At 47.5% G+C, this 19,381-nt stretch overlaps 1 long non-coding RNA gene across 3 annotated transcripts; it reads left to right on the top strand.

Annotated features, from left to right (window-relative positions):
- Positions 1 to 918: 918 nt before the first annotated feature.
- Positions 919 to 17,785, top strand: LOC138850395 (uncharacterized). 3 transcript variants are annotated; one of them, XR_016237087.1, is made up of 3 exons: positions 919 to 1,172; positions 7,468 to 7,633; positions 7,867 to 17,785. It is a non-coding gene; the product is annotated as an uncharacterized LOC138850395 (long non-coding RNA). The 3 variants fall into 3 exon arrangements; XR_011390111.2 differs by having other exon boundaries at positions 926 to 1,156; XR_011390112.2 differs by having other exon boundaries at positions 928 to 1,156; positions 16,446 to 17,785.
- Positions 17,786 to 19,381: the final 1,596 nt, after the last annotated feature.

Here is a 19,381-nt window from a genome sequence, read left to right as displayed (position 1 = left end):
GCAGCCTCTGGGCCCCACGATGGTCTTTGACAACCACAGCTGCCTCCCCTGCACCAAGTGAGTCACAAATGGGCCTACACCTCGAGCTCCAGGCCAGAGCTGCCAAGGACGCTGGTGTAAGAAGCTTTGGTGGTCCCCAGCTGGGGCAGGGTCCCTAGTCATCAGTGAGTTGGAGGCTTAGAGCCCTTTGCTCCAAGGATTTGCTCATTGTGTTGATTCTGAACAAGGCCCCGCTGGTGCACGGAGTGCCTGGCCAGTGCTCGAGCCCCGCTCCCACCCAGGGCTCCTGCACAACCTCCGTGCGTCCATGACCTTCACAACCACACCACATCAGTCAGGTGCCTTTCTGCTGAACTCCTCTTATGACAAAATTTCAGTTCTTGGTTTCCCCAGTTCTCAGAGTCTCTCCTCTGTCCAGCTGGAGAGCACAGACTGTGACATCAGCACAGCCTCCCACACACACCGCTGGGGCCCAGCTTACCACTGTCCACCCCCACAGGGGACAGCAGGCTCTGCAGATCCCCACCTGTAGCCCCCAGAATCCCACCCATAGGCCTCGGGGACCTCCTCCCTGAGGGCACAGAGGGGAGCAGAGCCCTGCAGGAGCTGTTCACTGAAACAACGCCCCATTTATGGAGTCCCTGTATCCTTCATGATCCAAGAAGGATGTCCCCTCAGCCTCCAGCCTGCGCACTCTTCCCACTCCTACCCTGACAGCCCCTGTCCTGCCTGCTAACCCTCCCAGAAGCAGCTTCCATGGCCCCTGGGGGCTGGCCTTGACCACCCCAGCTCCAGGCTCTGGGGTCCTGGCTCTCACTCCTGGCACTTTGTTGGTTATTTGTGATCATACCAGATGCACTGACCCTGTGACTCTCCCAGCTCTGTAAACAAGAGAGGCACAGATGGCAGCCTGCACTGCTTTCCATTCAGCAAACATTTGCTGGGCCGCACCTGGCCTGGGTATCAGCAGGGTGTTTACTCTCTATGAAGTCAGCATCTGCTGCAGTCACTGAGCCCTGAGGTGACGGCCTCCATCACCCAGCACCTGCTCCTCTGACCGACACTCGAGGGGTCCAAGCCACAGGGTTCTGCAAGCCCCGAGCTGTCACGTGTGCGCTGTTGCTCCATTGCTAACATGACAGCCTCCTGGTCTGTGGTGAGTGAGCATCCAGGTATGGCTCTATTTCAGGGTTGGACTCAAAGACAAAGTTCAGTGTTAGCAATCTACTCTACCTTCCAGTGGAGACACAGCGTATGCCCTCAGTAATAAACATTGAGGGGAGGGGAGAGGGAGAGGGAAAGGGGAGAGAGAGAGGAGAGAGGGTAGAGGGAAGAGGGGAGGGGGGAGAAGGGGGAGAGGGAGGAAGAGGGAGAGGGAGAAGAAGAGGGAGAGGGGGAGGAAGAGGGAGAGGGAGAGGGAGAGGGGGAGGAAGAGGGGAGAGGGGGAGGGAAGAGGGGAGAGGGGGAGGGGAAGCAGTGAGCTGCACAGCAGCTGTACCCTAGGAGGATCTGCTCTCTTTGCCACTGAAGGCTCTGGAGTGAGTTTAGATGGAGTTCCCTTGGGCCGTCTCTCTGCTCCTGCCTGCCTTTCCCACGGCCAGGCAAGTGTTGGGACCTGTCTGAAGGATAGCTCTTCAAGGGGAAAAGGCCCTGGTTTCCAGTATTTGCTGGTTTCTATGGTGTAAAACAAACCCTACAATGGCTAAATTCCAGGCAGGACATTGGACATGGAGTAGGGAAGAGATGTGCAAAACCATCTCACTCCAGTTATTTCCAGCTGGCTCCAGTGCACCTGCTTTCTGAGGGTGACTTTAATATTTACTAGGCACACTTTCCTCACAATACGGCCCCTAAACACCAGCCAGCTACTTTCTAGGAAGTAAAGACAGTCTGTTCCAACGGAGGGCTGACATGTTCACCTCCAATAGACCAGTACCCTAAGGGATTCACAAGAGAAATTTCATTTATTTATTTCCCATGAAAAATTTTCTGTTTATTTCTAATGGACAAATACGTATTTTATATATATATATGTATATGTATTGTGTACAACATGTTGTTTTGAAATATGTAGACATCACGGAATGGCTAAATTCAAATAATTAATACATATATGACCTCACATGCTTTGTGTGTGTGTGCTGAAAATACTTAAAATCTGCTCTCTTAGCAAACTTGAAGAATGTACATTGTTACTAACTGTAGTGAGAACCACACACAGTAGATCTCTGGACCTTATTCCTCCTGGCAAACTGAAGTTTCATAGCCTTCCACCAACACCTCCCTTTTCCTGCCCACACCACTGCTGGTAACTGCCATTCTGTTCTTCCTTGGGTTTTGGCTTTTTTATGATTCACATGTGAGATTACACACTATTTGCTTTGCTGTGCCTGGCTTTGTTCACTTAAAATAACATCTTCTAAGTTCAATCCCTTTTTAAAAAAATATACATATATATATTTTAAAGAGTTCTAGAGACAGAGGTCGATGTATAGGGAGAGGCCTTTCATCTGCCTTTCATCTGTTTATTCCCCAAATGGATGCAATGGCCAGGGCTGGACCCACCCAAGACAGGAACCAGGAGCTTCATCTGGATCTCCCACAATGGGTGCAGGGGCCCAAGGACTTGGACCATCTTCTGCTGCTTTCCCAGGCCACTAGCAGGGACCTAGATTGGAAGTGGAGCAGCTAGGGCTTAAACTGGTGCCCACATAAGATGCTGGCATTGCAGGCAGCTTAACCATCTATGCCACAATGCTGGCCCCCCAACATTCGATCTTACTTTTGCAAATAACAGGCTTTCCCTCTTCCTAAGGACTGAATGGGGGCCAGCACTGTGGCCCAATGGGTTAAACCGCCACCCATGATACCAGTTTGAGTCCCAACCGCTTTGCTTCTGATCCAGCTCCCCGCTCAAGTGCTTGGGAAAGCAGTGGATATTGTCCCAAGTGCTTGGCACCTGCCACCCATGTGGCCAGGATGGGGGGACTATTCCCCCATGCTTGGGAACCTCCCTAAACCTCCTGATGCTGACTGGAGACACCTCTGTAGTGGGCAGCTTGTCCAAGGACACTTGCTGATCAGCTCTGCTTCTGGGCTGAGCAGTGCCCTTCAGGTCCTAACAGCCTCTCTAGATGTGCTCGTGCTGCACTTAGCTATCTGGGGGAAAGCCAGGACTTTAGAACAAGACCAAATGAGGTCTGAATTGCACGTTTCACTTACTATCTGCGTGACACAGGACACATTTCTGAACCTACCCGAGAGCTTATCACATTGGGCATAGGTGCATGCTGAAGGGAATCTCTGGGTTTGTACACGCCCAGGAAGGTCCCTGGAAGATGCTCAAGAAGAACTTATTTTTTTTTTAACTTTTATTTAATGAATATAAATTTCCAAAGTACAGCTTATAGATTACAATGGCTCCCCCCCCATAACTTCCCTCCCACCCGCAACCCTCCCCTTTCCCTCTCCCTCCCCCCTTCCATTCACATCAAGATTCATTTTAAATTCTCTTTATATACAGAAGATCAGTTTAGCATATATTAAGTAAAGATTTCAACAGTTTGCACCCACATAGAAACACAAAGTGAAAAATACTGTTTGAGTACTAGTTATAGCATTAAGTCACAATGTACAGCACATTTAGGACAGAGATCCTACAGGAGGAGTAAGTGCACAGTGACTCCTGTTGTTGACTTAACAAATTGACACTCTTGTTTATGGCATCAGTAATCACCCTAGGCTCTTGTCATGAGTTTCCAAGGCTATGGAAGCCCCCTGAGTTCACCAACTCTGATCATACTTAGACAAGGTCGTAGTCAAAGTGGAAGTTCTCTCCTTCTTTCACAGAAAGGAACTTATTTTATCAGGATCCCTGATCAAGGAGCTACTTCCTCCACTATGGAGGTGCTGGCTTCGCTGCAAGACTAGGGTGCCTGGAGTGTCCCCCAGTGGCACTAAATGTTCCAAACTCTCTTTACAAAATAAAACCATCTTTGGAAATAGGCGATCCCCAAGGAGAGACACCCATTAGTTACTTAAGTCAACTCATTTCTGTACTTTAAAATATGAGCCTCGGAAACCAGTTTACAATGAGAGAGAAAAATACAAACGTTTTAACATGTTCTTGCTCACATAAACGGTGAATTCGTTACTTACCAGAAAGAGTGAATAAGTGAGGATTGTATGTTTGTGGCTAGAGAACTGAAACAAACAGGTCACAAGTAAGACAGACGATTACTTCACGTGTGCAGGAGCCTTAAGCATGGCAGCAGGGGCTGGCGCCATGGCACAGTAGGTTAATCCCCCGCCTGCAGTGCCGGCATGCCATATGAGCGCTGGTTTGAGTCCCGGCTGCTCCTCTTCCGATCCAGCTCTCTGCTATAGCCTGGGAAAGCAGTAGAAGATGGCCCAAGTGCTTGGGCCCCTGCACCCACATGGGAGACCAGGAAGAAACACCCGGCTCCTGGCTTCGGATTGGTGCAGCTCCGGCCGTTGTGGCCATTTGGGGAGTGAACCAATGGAAGGAAGACCTTTTTCTCTGTCTCTCCCTCTCCCTTTCTGTAACTCTACCTCTCAAATAAATAAATAAAAATCTTTAAAAAAATAAAGCATGGTAGCAGCTGGATCAGTGTTTGCCCCAGGGTTGCATAGTCTCGGTAGACTGTAGGCTTTTACACACATGGCCCGCTCCCGAGTGCTGCCCCAACCAAACAGCCACCAGGATACAAGGACAGTGTGATAACGAGGCGGAGGTGCCTGGATCCTTCCTGGAGATTTGTTTGGAGAGAGCATCCATCAAGGAGTGGGTACATCTTCCCCCTCTGTCCTGCAGGGCCCATGCAACCCTGCCAATGATGCTGGCATCCATCGCTCAAGTCCCCCAACATTCCGACATGCAGGTGGAAGAGCCTTGCCCTTCCAGAGACAGCTCTTTTGGGGCCAAAGTCGTCTGCTCCTTAGATCTGCCTAGCCCATCATTGTCATGCCCCTGCCCCTGTTCACCCTTCTTCCTCCTGGACCTCCTGCCTAGGGAATGTGTGGAGGAGGGGGCAAGTCACTGCCCCCACCTTCTCCAGAGAGTGGGCGGATGCAGGAGGCCTGCCAGAAACTGAACAGTGCAGCAGCCCCCCTCCCCCTTGGAAAATAGCCACCATAGATTGCTCTGTGGGTGTCACCAGGATTTGGACCTGTTTGCCCCTAAAGGACAAAATCTGCTTTTCTAACCAAATGTGTTGGCAGGTGTCTGAATAGTCCTTGAGGACCTCAAGCACCTGCCTCACTGGTTTGTCTTCAGCCAGGTGCGACTCGCCTTCTGTAGGAAGGATAACATCAGTTCTTTTTTATTTTTATTTTTTTTTTAGAGTTAGACAGTGAGAGAGAGAGAGAGAGAGAGAGAGAGAGAGAGAAAGGTCTTCCTTCTGTTGGTTCACCCCCCCAAATGGCTGCTATGGCTGGAGCTACGCAGATCTGAAGCCAGGAGCCAGGTGCTTCTTCCTGGTCTCCCATTCGGGTGCAGGGGCCCAAGCACTTGGGCCATCCTCCACTGCCTTCCCGGGCCATAGCAGAGAGCTGGACTGGGAGAGGAGCAACTGGGACTAGAACCCGGCACCCATATGGGATGCCGGCGCCGTAGGTGGAGGTTTAACCAAGTGAGCCACGGCGCCGGCCCCAGATAACATCAGTTCTATGCTTGCTACAGGCAAGGCGATATTGAGCACTGACTCGCATGATCTCTTCATCACAGCCACTCCATGAGGTCGATATGACCATCCTATCCCCTCTACAGGTGAGAGGACCCTAGGCTGGTAAATAATGGAGCAAGGATTCAAACCTAGGTCAGCCTGGCCGCAAATCACTTGTTATCATTCTGTACCTCCAGTGCATGCTTTAAGAAACGGCTTTCCTGAGACAGAAGTTACATACCACCCATTTCATTCATTCAGAGTTCACAGGTATGCACAGCAATCAAAAGAGCCAATTTTAGGGGCCGGTGCTGTGGTATAGCGGGTAAAGCTGCCGCCTGTGGTGCAGGCATCCCATATGGGTGCCGGTTTGAGTCCCAGCTGCTCTACTTTTGATCCAGCTCTCTGCTGTGGCCTGGAAAAGCAGTAGAAAATGGCCCAAGTTCTTGGGTCCCTGCACCCACGTGGGAGACCTGGAAGAAGCTCCTGGCTCTTGGCTTTGGATTGGCACACAGCTCTGGCTATTGCGGCCAATTGGGGAGTGAACCAGCAGATGGAAGACCTCTCTCTCTCTCTCTCTCTCTCTCTCTCTCTCTCTCTCCCTCTTTCACTCTCTCTCTGCCTCTCCTTCTCTCTCTGTGTAACTCTTTCAAATAAATAAATAAATCTTTAAACAAAAGAGTCGATTTTAGGAACATTTCATCATTTCGAAAGAAACTTTGTGCCTTCAGCTACCACTCCCTCCCCTGCCCCCATTACTCACTTTTCTTCAGCCCTAAGTGATTGCTAATCTCCTTCTTGTCTCTGTAGATTTCCTATCCAGGCCTCTCCTGCCATTAGAATGAATGGCTTCTTTCACACAGCACAGCAGTCCAGCACTCAGCTGGGCTGTAGTGTGCATCAGCACCCCTATTCCATTGCATGGATGAGCATTCAGCCATTGTTGGAGCTGTTTCCCCCTTAGCTATTATGAGCCACGCTGCCATAATTCACGTCCAAGGTCCTGAATGAACATGTGTGTTTATTTCTCTTGGGTATATACCTAGGAGTACAGTTATTGGGTTGTGTGCTAAATTCTGTGTTCAATCATTTGAGAAACTGACAGCCACATTGTTTTAGACCTTGCCACCAGCGTACCAGAGTCACATTTTCTCTACACCTTTGCCAACACCGAGTTTAAAGCACACAAAAAACTAATCTTAGAACATATCACAAGATCAATTTTAAAAAATTATTTGAAAGTCAGAGAGACAGGGAATCAGAGAGAGGGAGAGAGAGAGAGAGAGAGAGAGAGAGAAGTGAGAAGTGGAGAGGAGAGTTCCCATCTGCTGGCCCGCTCCCCAAATGCTCACAGTAGTGGGGCTGGGCAAGAGCAACGCCAGGAGTTGGGACCCCAATCCACTCTCTCATGTAGGTGACAGGGGTCCAAATAACTTGGGCCATCACAACTGCCCCCCAGGGTCTGCATTAGCAGGAAGCTGGAGCCAGAAGCTGGAACTCAGTATTGAATCCAGGTGTCAAACCCAGGTACTTCAATATGGGCTGCGACCCTCTCAAACAGCATGTACGCGGCTAGGCTGAGTGCCTGCCCCTCATGAAGCTTTCTTACTCTAGCCACTCTAGCGGATGTGAAGTGACATCTTGTGGCTTTGATTTGCCTTTCCCTGGTGACTACTGGAAGGAGAGAGTGAGTGGTCAAGCAGATGTCCAGGGAATGGCTCTCCAGGCACAGGTAACAGCCTGCGCCTTGCCCCTGAGGCAGCACATGTCCCCTAATTTCCAGGAAGAAGAGGCAGTGTGGCTGGAGCAGACGTGAGCGCCGGCACACAGGAAGGAGACGGGAGCCGGGTCAGCTCTCTCCTGACCTAGAACCTGGGGATGCTGGTGCCAGAAGGGAGCTTGGAGACTGGGTGGTGACTCACCACCTGCAGGGAAGATGAGAAAATGAGGTAGGTGGGTGGGTGGGTGAGAGGGAGGGGTCACTGGAATAGAACTGGATTTCTGACTGTTCCCTCCTCCCCACAACCTGCCCCGGGGGTTGGGGATCACGGAGGAGCGAGGGGGCGGGAGTGAGGGGCGCCCACGGCGGGCGCAGAGCACAAAGCCCGCGCAGGGAGAGGAAGGCGGCAGAGCCAGGGAGTGGTCCTGGGCGGAGCGGTTATTCTCGGCTGTTTCCCTGGAGATCGCATTGCAGGCCCCCTCACAGCAGCTGCCACCTGCTGGGCTCCGCGCTCCCCCTGGAGCAACAGGGGCCCAGGCCAGGCGTCCCAGCCAAGGGGCCAGGCCTCACCTTCCCAGAGGTGAGCACGCCCCGCCCCCAGCCTCTCCCTCCCTCCTCCTCCGCGGAGCTCTCCCGGACTGACCGGTCCCCACCCCACTCCTCCAGGGCTCTGCATCCTCACAGCCATCACCAAACACTGCTGGTTGCTGGGTGTTGGGAGGTGGCTGTGTGAGTCTTCCCGCTGTGGTTTCCTGGGTGTGTCTCCCATTAGGAATGACTCCAGGGCAGGGGCCAGTCCACGGGAGGGGTGGGGGATTGCCCGGTGGATTTTCACAGCGCAGAATCCTGGTTCAATGGCCCCTCTCCCCCTCAAACCCCATCTGAGCCTCATCTTTGCATCCCCCCCCCCCAGCCCCAAGCCGTCCGCTGCTCCTGATTTCCAGTTCTTGGCCAACAGGGAGTTCTGCTGTCCTCCGATCCACCCAGCCTTGAACCCTTAGGGTCGCGTTGACCCACAGATGCAGGCTCAGCCCCAGCCCTGCCTCTGCCGCAGCTCTGACCCCGGTCCCTTCCTTGCTCTTCAAGTCAGCAACCGCTCGGGAGCACCTTCTGGGCCGTCTGCGGTGAGGCGCTGGTGAACAAGGCTGAGTAAGGCAGCAGCGTGCCCTGTAGGGTGTCCTCAGAGCATCAGTCCCACGGCAATAAATAGTTTACCAGCAGCTGTGGAAATCAGAGGCATGCATTTCTACTTGGGAACTGTAAAGGTAGTCTGCACATTTTCTGTTTTTCTTTCTTGGAAGGACTGCAGTTCTAGTTGTTGAGGGACTAGCTGAATGCCCTTGGACAAATTCCTCAACCTCTGAGCCTTGATTCCTCAACAACGATATGAGAATAATTAAAAGAAAATTCTTACAGGGTCTGGGAAGTTTAGCTGTAATATAATGACCATTTTTGAACAATAATCTGTGCTGAGTCTATGCTGATTTCTTTATTCCCATTTAATTCTTAAATCACCCTAAGTAGGTAGATTCTATTATATGCAATCGTGTTAAAATCAAGTCTCAGGAATGTTAAGTAACACCCAACATCACAGAAATAGCTATTTGTGGGGGCCAGACCAAGACCCCAGTCTGTTGGAAAATGAGCCTGACCGTTCTAGGGCCAAACTTTGCTGGACTCAGGTTTGGTGGAAAAGCCTGCTCTGGTTCATATTCACAAGCACCAGAAGACTCTCTCCTGCCCCTACTTCAGCTCAGCCTTGAGGCTGGGGCTCAGGAACTTCAGCAAGTTAGGGGGTTGTTGACAATGTCCAGAGTCACAGCATCCGGAAGAGCGGGAAGATTCCCCTAGGTAGTGCCCGCTGCTAGTGCTGCGCCTAGTGCTGCTGTCTCTTCAGAGCCGCAGAGCGAGATCCTGGGCTGGGAGACGTGGAAGCTGTGAATGAGTGGAGGGGAGGAGTGAACCCAAGGATACGACCAGATCTGTTCAGGCACCACTGTGGGAGACAACACAGAGAAATCACAGTTTTGCTCAGCCAATGGTGCCAGAGAGCAGAGCTCAGAGCTGGAAAGCAGTTGGAAGTTTAAAAAGGAAATTTTCTTGTAAGAATTTATAAGGAGTGAGACCCACATTCAGAAAATAAGCTGTTGGGGCGGGTGCTGTGGTGCAGTGGGTTAAAGCCCCTGCCTGCAGCTCTGGTATCCCAAATGGGCACCCGTTCAACTCCCAGCTGCTCCACTTCCAATCCAGCTCCCTGCTAATGCACCTGGGAAAGCAGCAGAGGATAGCCCAAGTCCTTGGGCCCCTGCACCCTGTTGGGAGACTCAGGGGAAGCTCCTGGCTCCTGGCTTTGGATCTGTTCAGCTCTAGTTGTTGCAGACATCTGGGGAGTGAACCAGCAGATGGAAGACCTTTCTCTTTCTCCCTCTGTCTCTACCTTTCTCTGTAACCCTTTTAAACAAATAAAATAAATATTTTTTTAAAAAAAGCTATCTAAATACTTGGCTGACAGCTAAAATATAATATGAAGGGGAGCCCCAAGGGTCTTGTGAGAAGGTAGGCACATAGCAGGGGAAAATGTAACATCAAAAGGTAGAGCTACATAGAATGAGATCTGTCATTAAACACAAACACACACACATGCACATACACACAATTCAATGCATACCTTAATTGTGTGCAAAGTGATGCCAGAAGTCTGAAGAAGGGCTTGAAGCATTAAAAACAGTGCTAAATATGGCAGAGAAATTGGCAATAATAGGGGGTTAGTAGAAGAAAGGAAGCTATAGAGAGGGTAAGATTCACCACTGCTCAAATCTTGGCTGAATGTCAGTGTTTTTTTAAGGCACAGGGAAACTCAATAGGAGGCCAGACTGAAAAAGCAGCAGCAGGAGTTGTAAAGAACATCATACTGCTGGACCCAATGTTTTCAGTTTTAATTCAGTGACTCAACTGTTTACTGGACCAATGTTCAGCCTCTTATGAACATGACCAAATCTAGAATTGTTTTTGTATGTGGTTTAGCATGAATAATTTTTAAATATTTCTATGCATACAAAGGAAAAGGAAAGCATGATCCATGTTTAGGAAAAAGGAGGCCGGTGCTCTGGCATTGTGGATAAAGCTGCTGCTGGCAATACCGGCATCCCATATGGGCATTGGTTTGAGTCCCCGCTGCTCCACTTCTGATCCAGCTCTCTGCTATTGCCTGGGAAAGCAGTAGAAGATGGCCCAAGTTCTTGAGCCCTTGTGTTTGAGACCCAGAGGAGGCTCCTGGCTCCTGGCTTCAGATTGGGGCAGCTCCAGCTGGGGAGTGAACCAGCATTGGAAGACCTCTCTCTCTCTCTCTCTCCCTCTCTCTCTCATTCTCTGCCTCTGCCTTTCAAATAAATAAATAAATCTTTTTTAAAAAAGAAAATTGACTTCAAGAGCATCTAGATGTTGGATTTAGCACATAAATATTTGAATTTAGCTTTTACAAATATGTTCAAAGAACTGAATGAAAGCATGCTATCAATAAATGAACAGAGTATCCTACCCCACCCCAAATAGGGCTAAATGAAAATTCTGTAACTGACAATTACAATAACTGAAATTAAATGTTTTGTCTGATATACAAAACAGTATATTGGATGTGAACTTGTAGAGAACAAATGAACTAGAGGATATAGCTGAAAGAATTACTCATCTAGAATAAAAGAGAAAATGAAGATTGAGTAAATATGTAAATATTTGTAAATATAAATAAGTAAATATTTGTAATTGGGATTCCAGAAGAAGAGGAGCAAAGAGGCAGAAAATACATTGGAATAAATAAAACATGTCTCAAAGATGTAAAAGTTTGGATAGAAAATATTAATTTTTTTTAAAGATTTATTTACTTGAGATGCAGAGTGACAAAGAAAGGGAGAGACAGAGAGAGATATCTTCCATCTACTGGTTTACTCCTCAAATGGCTGCAACGGCTGGAACTGGACCAATTCAAGGCCAGAAGCCAGGCACTTCTTCCGGGTCTCCCACGTGGGTGCAAGGACTCAGGCCATCCTCCACTGCTTTCCAAGGCCATTAGCAGGGTGCTGGATCGTAAGTGGAACAGCTGGGTCTAGATCGGGTGCCTATATGGGATGTGCAGCAGGCAGAGGCTTAGCTTGCTATGCCACTGTGCCAGCTCCTATTAATTTCAAACCTGTGAAGTACAAAGAAAACTGCTTTTAGACACATTATGGTCAAATTGTTGAAAACTAATAGTAAAAATAAAAGTGTAAAAGTCACCCCCAAAATGATACATTACACACAAGGAAACAGTGATAAGATCAATGGCTGATATTCTCACAGAACTATGGTCACCAACGACATTGAGACTATTAGAAACTGCTGAAGGGAAAAAAGTCACTGGATATCTCTGAAGTGTTCTTTTTAGAAAAAAGAAGTAAAGATATTTTCAGATAAATGAAAGAAACGATGTCAGCAGATCTACATAACAAGTGATTCCATATATTACCTCAGTCTGAAGGGGAGTGACTTTAAGGGCATCTCTGCTCAGCACGAAGAAACAAAGACACTGGAATTGCTAAAAATGTAGGCAAACATAAAAGGCCATATACAAGTTTGGTTTTCTTCTCTTGATTTTTAAAAAATAGGTATTATTGTTTAAAGCAAAAATAATGGCTGTGTTTAGCTGGGTAATAAGGAAAATGATAGGATGCAAATTATAATGAGAGGGAACATTATTACCTAATCATCACACATCAAAATGATATGGGGGGGGGGTTGGTGCTGTGGTGGAGCAAGTAAAACCAACACCAGTGGTGCCAGCATCCCATATGGGTGCCGGTTCAAGTCCTGGCTCCTCCTCTCCTGATTCAACTCTCTGCTGTGGCCTGGGAAAGCAGTGGAAGATGACCCAAGTGCTTGGGTCCCTGCACTCACGTGAGAGACCCGGAGGAAGCTCCTGGCTCCTGGCTCCTGGCTTCAGATTGGCCCAGCTCCAGCCACTGCAGCCATTTGGGGAATGAACCAGCAGATGGAATATCTTTCTCTCTGTTTCTCCTTCACTGTCTATAATTCTACTTCTCAAATAAATGAATATTAAAAATGATATTAAGGAAACATCACAAACAAATTTATCAACAGATTTGTCTATGTGACAGTACAAATTCCTTGAACAAAACAAACCCCAAAAGCTTTAAAAGGGAGAGATAATATAAATCACCTTATACCTGTTAGGAGACAGGAATCCATAGTTTAAAGTCTTCCCACAGAGAAAATTCCAGGCCTGTGACAATGAAGGAAGAAATAACACTGTGGGGAGCAACTTGGACTAGACTAAGTTACTGGAATTAAGACTTATTCTATGCATCTGCTCTCCCACAATATGGCGCTGGGAGAGGAGTAAACAGTTTCTACGCAGCTGCCTCCAGTTCAACCAATAAACAGCAGGACCTGCTCCTGATTGGAGGAGAGCAGTGTACTCGGCGTGTGGGTAGCAGAGTTGGGATTGGTGGAAGAGGACTATAAAGGAGGAGAGAGACAACATGCACCAGGAACATCCAGATAACATCTGAGCAGCCCACGAGAGAGCCGGCCGGCAGTGTGCCGCTCCCCCGCGGAAGTGGGGAAAGTGGCAGGGGGAGCCGCCCCTCCACGGAGGTGGAGGGGTTGGCAGCCCACCCAGGAAGAACCAGCAGCAAACCCGGGAAGGGCCGAGCAGACAAAAGAACAGCGCAGGGTCCTGTGTCGTTCCTCCGCGAATGGGGGAGCGACATAACACAAACTCTATATTAATGCTTCCAGAAAATAGGAGAGGCTAGAACACTTCTCAACTTACTTTATGAGGCCAGCATCACCCAGATACCCAAGTCAAACAAAGACTTGACGAACAAGTAAAATGATTGACCATGATTCCTCAGGAACACAGACAAAAATTTACTAATCAAAATGTTAGCAAGTGAGATCTTGCAACACGTAGGAAGTCTACCATGGTGTGATTACCCGGAGTTCATTTCAAGGCAGGCAGAATTGAAAGAGAGCAGCCATTTACTCTATTACCATGTGACCATCTCAGTGGAGACAGAAAAACGATTTGGCCACATTTAACAGTATGATGAAACCTTAGGAAAACCAGAAATAGAAGATACCTCGTCCAAACTACAAAATCACATGTATGAAAAATCACGAGGGCAGCCACAACCTGAGAGAAAACATTTGTAAAAAAGTATCTGATAAATGACTTTTATCTAGGATATATGTAGAATAATTAGAACTTAATAAAACAAACGACTTGTAAAAATGAGCAGATTCTTTTGACAGACATACACTAAAGGAGACAGATAAGTTGCAAAGAAACACTTAAAAGTGAAAATATGCTTAATACCACTAACCACTGGGGAAAAGCAAACTGAACTCCTGGTGCACAACCTCAGAATGGTTGACACAGGAAGACTAAGATACCAGCTGCCAGGGAGAATGTGAGGACTGGAGTTCTTACATACTGCTGGAAGTAATGGGACATGGGACAGCCACTGTGGGAAGCTGTTTGGTAGTTTTGAGCATATCCTCACCCCCTGACCTAGCAACCCCACTCTTAGATACTGGCTCAACAGTGCTGTGACTAAAGCAATGAAAACCGTGGCTGAGACTGAGTCCAGACACGTATTCAGGGCACAACAGGGAAGGAGGTGCACAGTCCACTGGATGCACTTGCACAACTCCAAGTGCCTCCTAACATCCTGTCCTCCTCATGTCTCCCTTGCCTCACCCCTGACCCAGTCCTGAAAAAGCAGAATGTCACAAAGATGTGTGCGTGCTTTTTTTGAAATAACCAAGAACTAGAAACAGCTCAAATGTCTGGCAAAGGATGGATCAACCTGAGGCATAGCCATATAATGGGTAACACTCAACGAGGGGGAAATCAACTGCGAGTCCCCACTGCTCAGAGGCATTATGCAAAGTGAAAGAAGTCAGACACAAAAGGCCACTACTGTAGAATCCTGTTTATACAAATTTGTAGAAAAAGCAAACTCTAGGGTAAGAAAGCAAATCTGTGTTGCCTGGACCCCCGGGGATTGAAAGGGTTAGGGAGTGATTGCAAATGGTGATGAGATTTCAAAATATATATTCTGTATCTCGATTGTGGTGATGGTTTGACTGATGCATGAAAGGCAAGCAGGGCGAGTCGGACAGGCTGGCGGCTCTGCGGGCTCAAGGACAGTATGGACACTGTGGGGATGGACCCTAAGAGGCCAGACAGGATTTGCTGAGTGTTTTTCATGAGAACTTCTGTCTTCCACCACCCAAGGAGTGGGTGAGAAGTGGCAGTTCCGCCTCACCATGCCGATTGTGTTCATCCAGTGATGAGAAAACAGCCCTTAGGAACATCCGTCTGCAGACGGGAGCACACACTGGAGAAACAGGCACACATTGTAAATCAGAATAAATGCTTCAAGAGCACAGTAGAATGCTGGAGGCCAGATCCATCAGGAAGGGGCTGGGGGTTGCGAATGAACGTGACCTTGCAGGCAGGGGGGAAGGTGTGGGAAACGCCCTGAGGGAGGAGGGTGGGAGTTCGTTACTCGGGGACTTTGTATTTTTCATTGCGGTCTAAATTACACCCATTTTAAGTAGACATGGGGATTTCTTAACTTTTTAAAAGTCATGTATTAGATTCATGTGGTTCTGGCTATTTTTGTCGGGATGGGGCAGTCCGCTCTCTCGCTGGCCTGAAGGTATGGTGTGTAAAGTTGCGGCCTCCCCTTTCTGTCTGCAGCTGCCCCCAAGAACCACGAAGGAGGGCAGAGGCTGATGGTCTTTGTTCAACAACTCGGCTGCTCAGAAGGTTGGGTTTACACACACAGACTGTGGGGTAGCTGCATTCTGCGAGCTTTGTCTCTGTGGTTTTTCTCTGAATTCGTTGGAAACCCTTGCACTTGAGGCCGATGCCTTGGATTTAGGCATTCAACCTGTTGCTCAGAGAGTAGTGCCTTTTGAGGTGTGTGTGTGTGTGTGCGTGTGTGCATTTGTGTGCGCATTTTCATCTCTGCAGAGCTCAGCCACCGTGGTAGCATGCACCACCGGTATTACCACCTCCAGAAGCAGGGCCTGGAGGAACCAGCATGCTGGCAAATGCAGCTCAATGCAAACGTGGGGGGAGAAATCCTTTTGTCTTTTTCTAAAAAAAAAAAAATTGAATTTTTTACATAAACATGATGCAAGTTAAAATAAAGTGGATGTACAGATTATCTCATGGACCAGGAGGTGACCTATGAACCGGGAGAATTCTTGAGTGAAGATGAAGAGCTTTGCACAGAGCTTTGTGGGCCGATATCCGGGTTCACTTGGAATTGAGCAGTTCACCCTTGAGATGCTCACTCAGTGCAGGCCAGCTCGCCCTGGGGATGTTGGGATTACGGTGGACTCTTAGGGACTTTTTCAACGGATGCCTAGTCACATCCTCACATTTCTTCCCATCCACAGCCACATTGTGGCTAAGAACTAGTAGCTCAGGCGAGAGTTTGCACTCTCTTTCTTCTACTTTTCAAAAAAGATTTTATTTACTTATTTGAGAGGCAACGTTATATATAGAGGGAGATACATAGAGAAAAGTCTTCTATTCACTGGTTCACTCCCCAACTGGCCACAATGGCCAGAGCTGGTCCAATCTGAAGCCAGGAGCCAGACGGTGCGGGGGCCCAAGCACTTGGGCCATCTTCTACTATTTTCCAGGCCATAAGCAGAAAACTGGATCAGAAGAGGAGCAGCTGGGACACGAACCAGCACTCATATGGGATGTCAGTGCCAGCTTCTCTTTCTACTTTTTTTAATTTAGAAGATTTATTTTGTCTATTTGAAAGGCAGAATTAGAGAGAGAAAGAGAGAGAGAGAGGAAGAAAGAGAGAGAACATTCTTCCATCTGCTGGTTCACTCCCCAAATGGCTGCAACAGCTGTGTTTGGGCCAGACTGAAGCCAGGAGCTTCATCCAGGTCTCCCACATGGCTGCAAGGGCCCAAGTAGTTTGGCTGTTTACTTCCTGCTCTTTTCCCAGGTGCATGAGCAGGGAGCTGGATTGGAAATGGAGCTACTGGGACTAGAAAAGGAGCCCATCTGGAATGCCAGCCTTGCAGGTGGCAGCTTACCCTGGAGGTGGCTGGGGTGGGGACTTGAGACAAAACCAGAACCTCCAGGGTGGGGAGGAGGAGCTGCACAACTCTGCCTATATTGCACCTGGTGGGGGTGACAGGAATGGTGGAATGGACTTTGTAGTTTCTGCTCCCCAAGGTCTGGCCAGCTCTCAGTAGCTAAAGGCCATAAAAAAATCAATAGTTACTGGAATGATTTGTATTCATATTCAACTCTTTGGGGGAAATATTTCAAAGGTAATTAACATTATAATACATTAATACTACAAAGGGTTGTGTAAAATAGGGTATAGCTGAGTGAACTGGGGTGGCATTCTTCAATCTATTGATTCATCAAAAGAATAATAGATGGATTAAAATTAATTTTTAAATAGGAATTTAAAAGATAACTGAAATGATGATTCACCACGTGTGTGGTAGACTTACGTCCATATCCGTGAACCTAAAATGTGAGCATACATTAGTCCCAGTCAAGTCCAAATCATCACTTCAGTTCCAGCAGAAAGACATCATTCAAATATATTAACTTGAATTTTATTGCTTTGTTTCTATTTTTATACTTTTAATTGTATTATTTTTGAAATAAGCATAAGATGTATACATTTTTGTGTTTGTATACCTTTGAGTAATGTGATAACAAAACAAGTCAAAATTGAGATCAGAATGTGTGTGTTTTCTGGCATGGAAAGCCAAGACACTGGCAAAAAAAATGTCCTACATGCAGGACCTCGGTGGGTGAGACCCCAGTGGAAAGAAGTGGTCATCAAGGAAGGAGGCACTTTTCTCTGAAGGGAGGAGAGAACTTCTATTTTGCTTATGGCCTTGTCTAAATACTGATGGAGTTTGTGGATTCAAAAGGCTTCCATAGCCTAGGCAGCTCATGTCAAGAGCCTTAGGTAATCACTGACATCATACATAAGAATGTTAACTGTTAAATTAACAAGAGTCATTGTGCACTAACTTCCCATGCAGGACCTCTGTCCTCAAAGAGTTGCATTATAATTATGTCTAAGTGCTCACAAAAGATGTATTATTCTTAGCTGCTTCTTTAAAGTTAATTAAGTTTCTAAAAAAGAAAAAAAAAGAAACTAAATAACTACAAGATGCAATGACTTTGAACAGCCCTTGGCTGTTGAGCAACAGTTTCTTTTCGTGCAAATTTTTGAACTCTTTATTTAGTATAGAGTTGGTCTTCTGTGTATAAAGTTAATAAAAAATGGATCTTAGTGGAGAATGGGACTGGGAATGGGAGAGGGAGGAGGAGGAGGTGTGGGAGGGCGGGTATGGTGGGAAGAATAACTACATTCCTAAAGTTGTATTTATGAAATGCACGAAGTTTGTATTCCTTAAATAAAAGATTTCTTTTGGGGGAAATAAATAAAAAATTAAATAAACTGAAAGAAAAAAATAAAGAATTGTGTGGTTTTACTTCTATAATCAATTTCATTCTCAGCGGTCACATGCGTCTGTTACCTGTGAAGTCAGTGACACCTGGTGGCTTAACGCAGCACTGAAACTTCACAGAAAAGCCGTGTCAATGAAAAAAAAAATGGTTCCCACCCCCTTTCCCGCCACCTTAGATATTTTTTCTGGGCTTTGGAAAGGAGGGACCTCTGGCGTATTCCATACTGTGGCTCCTCAGTTACTTGAAACAACTATACAGAGGAGGGAGTTAGACTGTGTGCAAGGAATAGAAGGAAACAATGACTTTTCAAGTAAGTTTTCACTTAGGCGTTTCTGAAGTTAGAGTAGTTCAGTAATGCACACAATGTGGCTAGAAAAACCTCTTATGTTTATTTTTTTTGTGTATCTCTGACATTTTCTGACCTTATGCCCAATGGGGAACCGGGTTGCCTGCGCCAAAGGTGCTTACACAATAGTAAATGACTAGGGCTACAGGTGCTCTGAAGGGTCTCCTGAGTTTGGTGGGAGGACCAAGCAGAAGACCTCCTGGTCCCCCTGCAGTGCCTCTATGGGTTCAGGATGCAGCAGGGGCCCCATGACTCTGTGCAGGTAGGAGGAAGGGAAAGTGCTGCCCAGTGGGTGGTCAGTTTTCCCACTTGGCGCCAGGCTGTTGGGTTCAGGTCCACTCTGTTCCATCCCCTTCTGAAAAGACCCTGCTCGGGTCTCCATCCTCACTGTCTCTGTCGCTTGAGCTCTTGCTAGGATCAGTGGGTACCAGCTCCTCTCATGGGTTTCCCAGACATAACTTTCTTACTAGGAACGGAGATACTTATTCCCTGGATTATCTCAGCCCAGAATTGGGGTGAGTGGGAGATCTCTGTCTACAGAGATATTTGGCCAACTAAGTGAGGAGATAATCAGAATCCTTTTTCGAGGGGGTGGGGATGGCCTGCCCACACCTGGGCAAAGTGCAGGTGCTCTGTGGAGCTTGAGACAAGAGCTGTCCCATGATTGGAAGCCAAGGAGGCCTTTCCTTGACCCTGCCTTGAGTAGCCCAAGGAGAAAAAAAGAGAAAAGCGGAAGTTTCTACTTAGCATTATATATAACAGCTGAAATAAATAGGACTCATTTTTCACCTGAGGCCACAGAGCACAGATGTGTTCTTACTCTAATTTGCATCTGGAACTTATGTGACTATGGGAGTCAAAAATATGTATGACTACAACTAAAAAACTGGAGCCATCCCCTCCAAATCAATTCAGTGTGAAGACCTACCCTTTAAGAGATAAAGTGTCTTGTGGGAAATACATGTAGAAGATTTCCCTTAGAGAGACAAGGCTCTGGCTTCCTGGCTGTCACTCTTGCTCCACAGGGATGTGGCTTCTCTTAGCTCCCTGAGGTTGAAGGAGCCTCTTGGAAAGTTGTGGGTCTCCTCTGC

This window comes from Oryctolagus cuniculus, chromosome 7 (assembly GCF_051225735.1).
Source record: "Oryctolagus cuniculus isolate XC-2025 breed Fujian yellow rabbit chromosome 7, ASM5122573v1, whole genome shotgun sequence".
In the NCBI taxonomy this organism is placed as follows: Eukaryota; Metazoa; Chordata; class Mammalia; order Lagomorpha; family Leporidae; genus Oryctolagus; species Oryctolagus cuniculus.
Note: the sequence above shows the minus strand (reverse complement) of the source record. Positions and strands in the feature narration are given on the sequence as shown.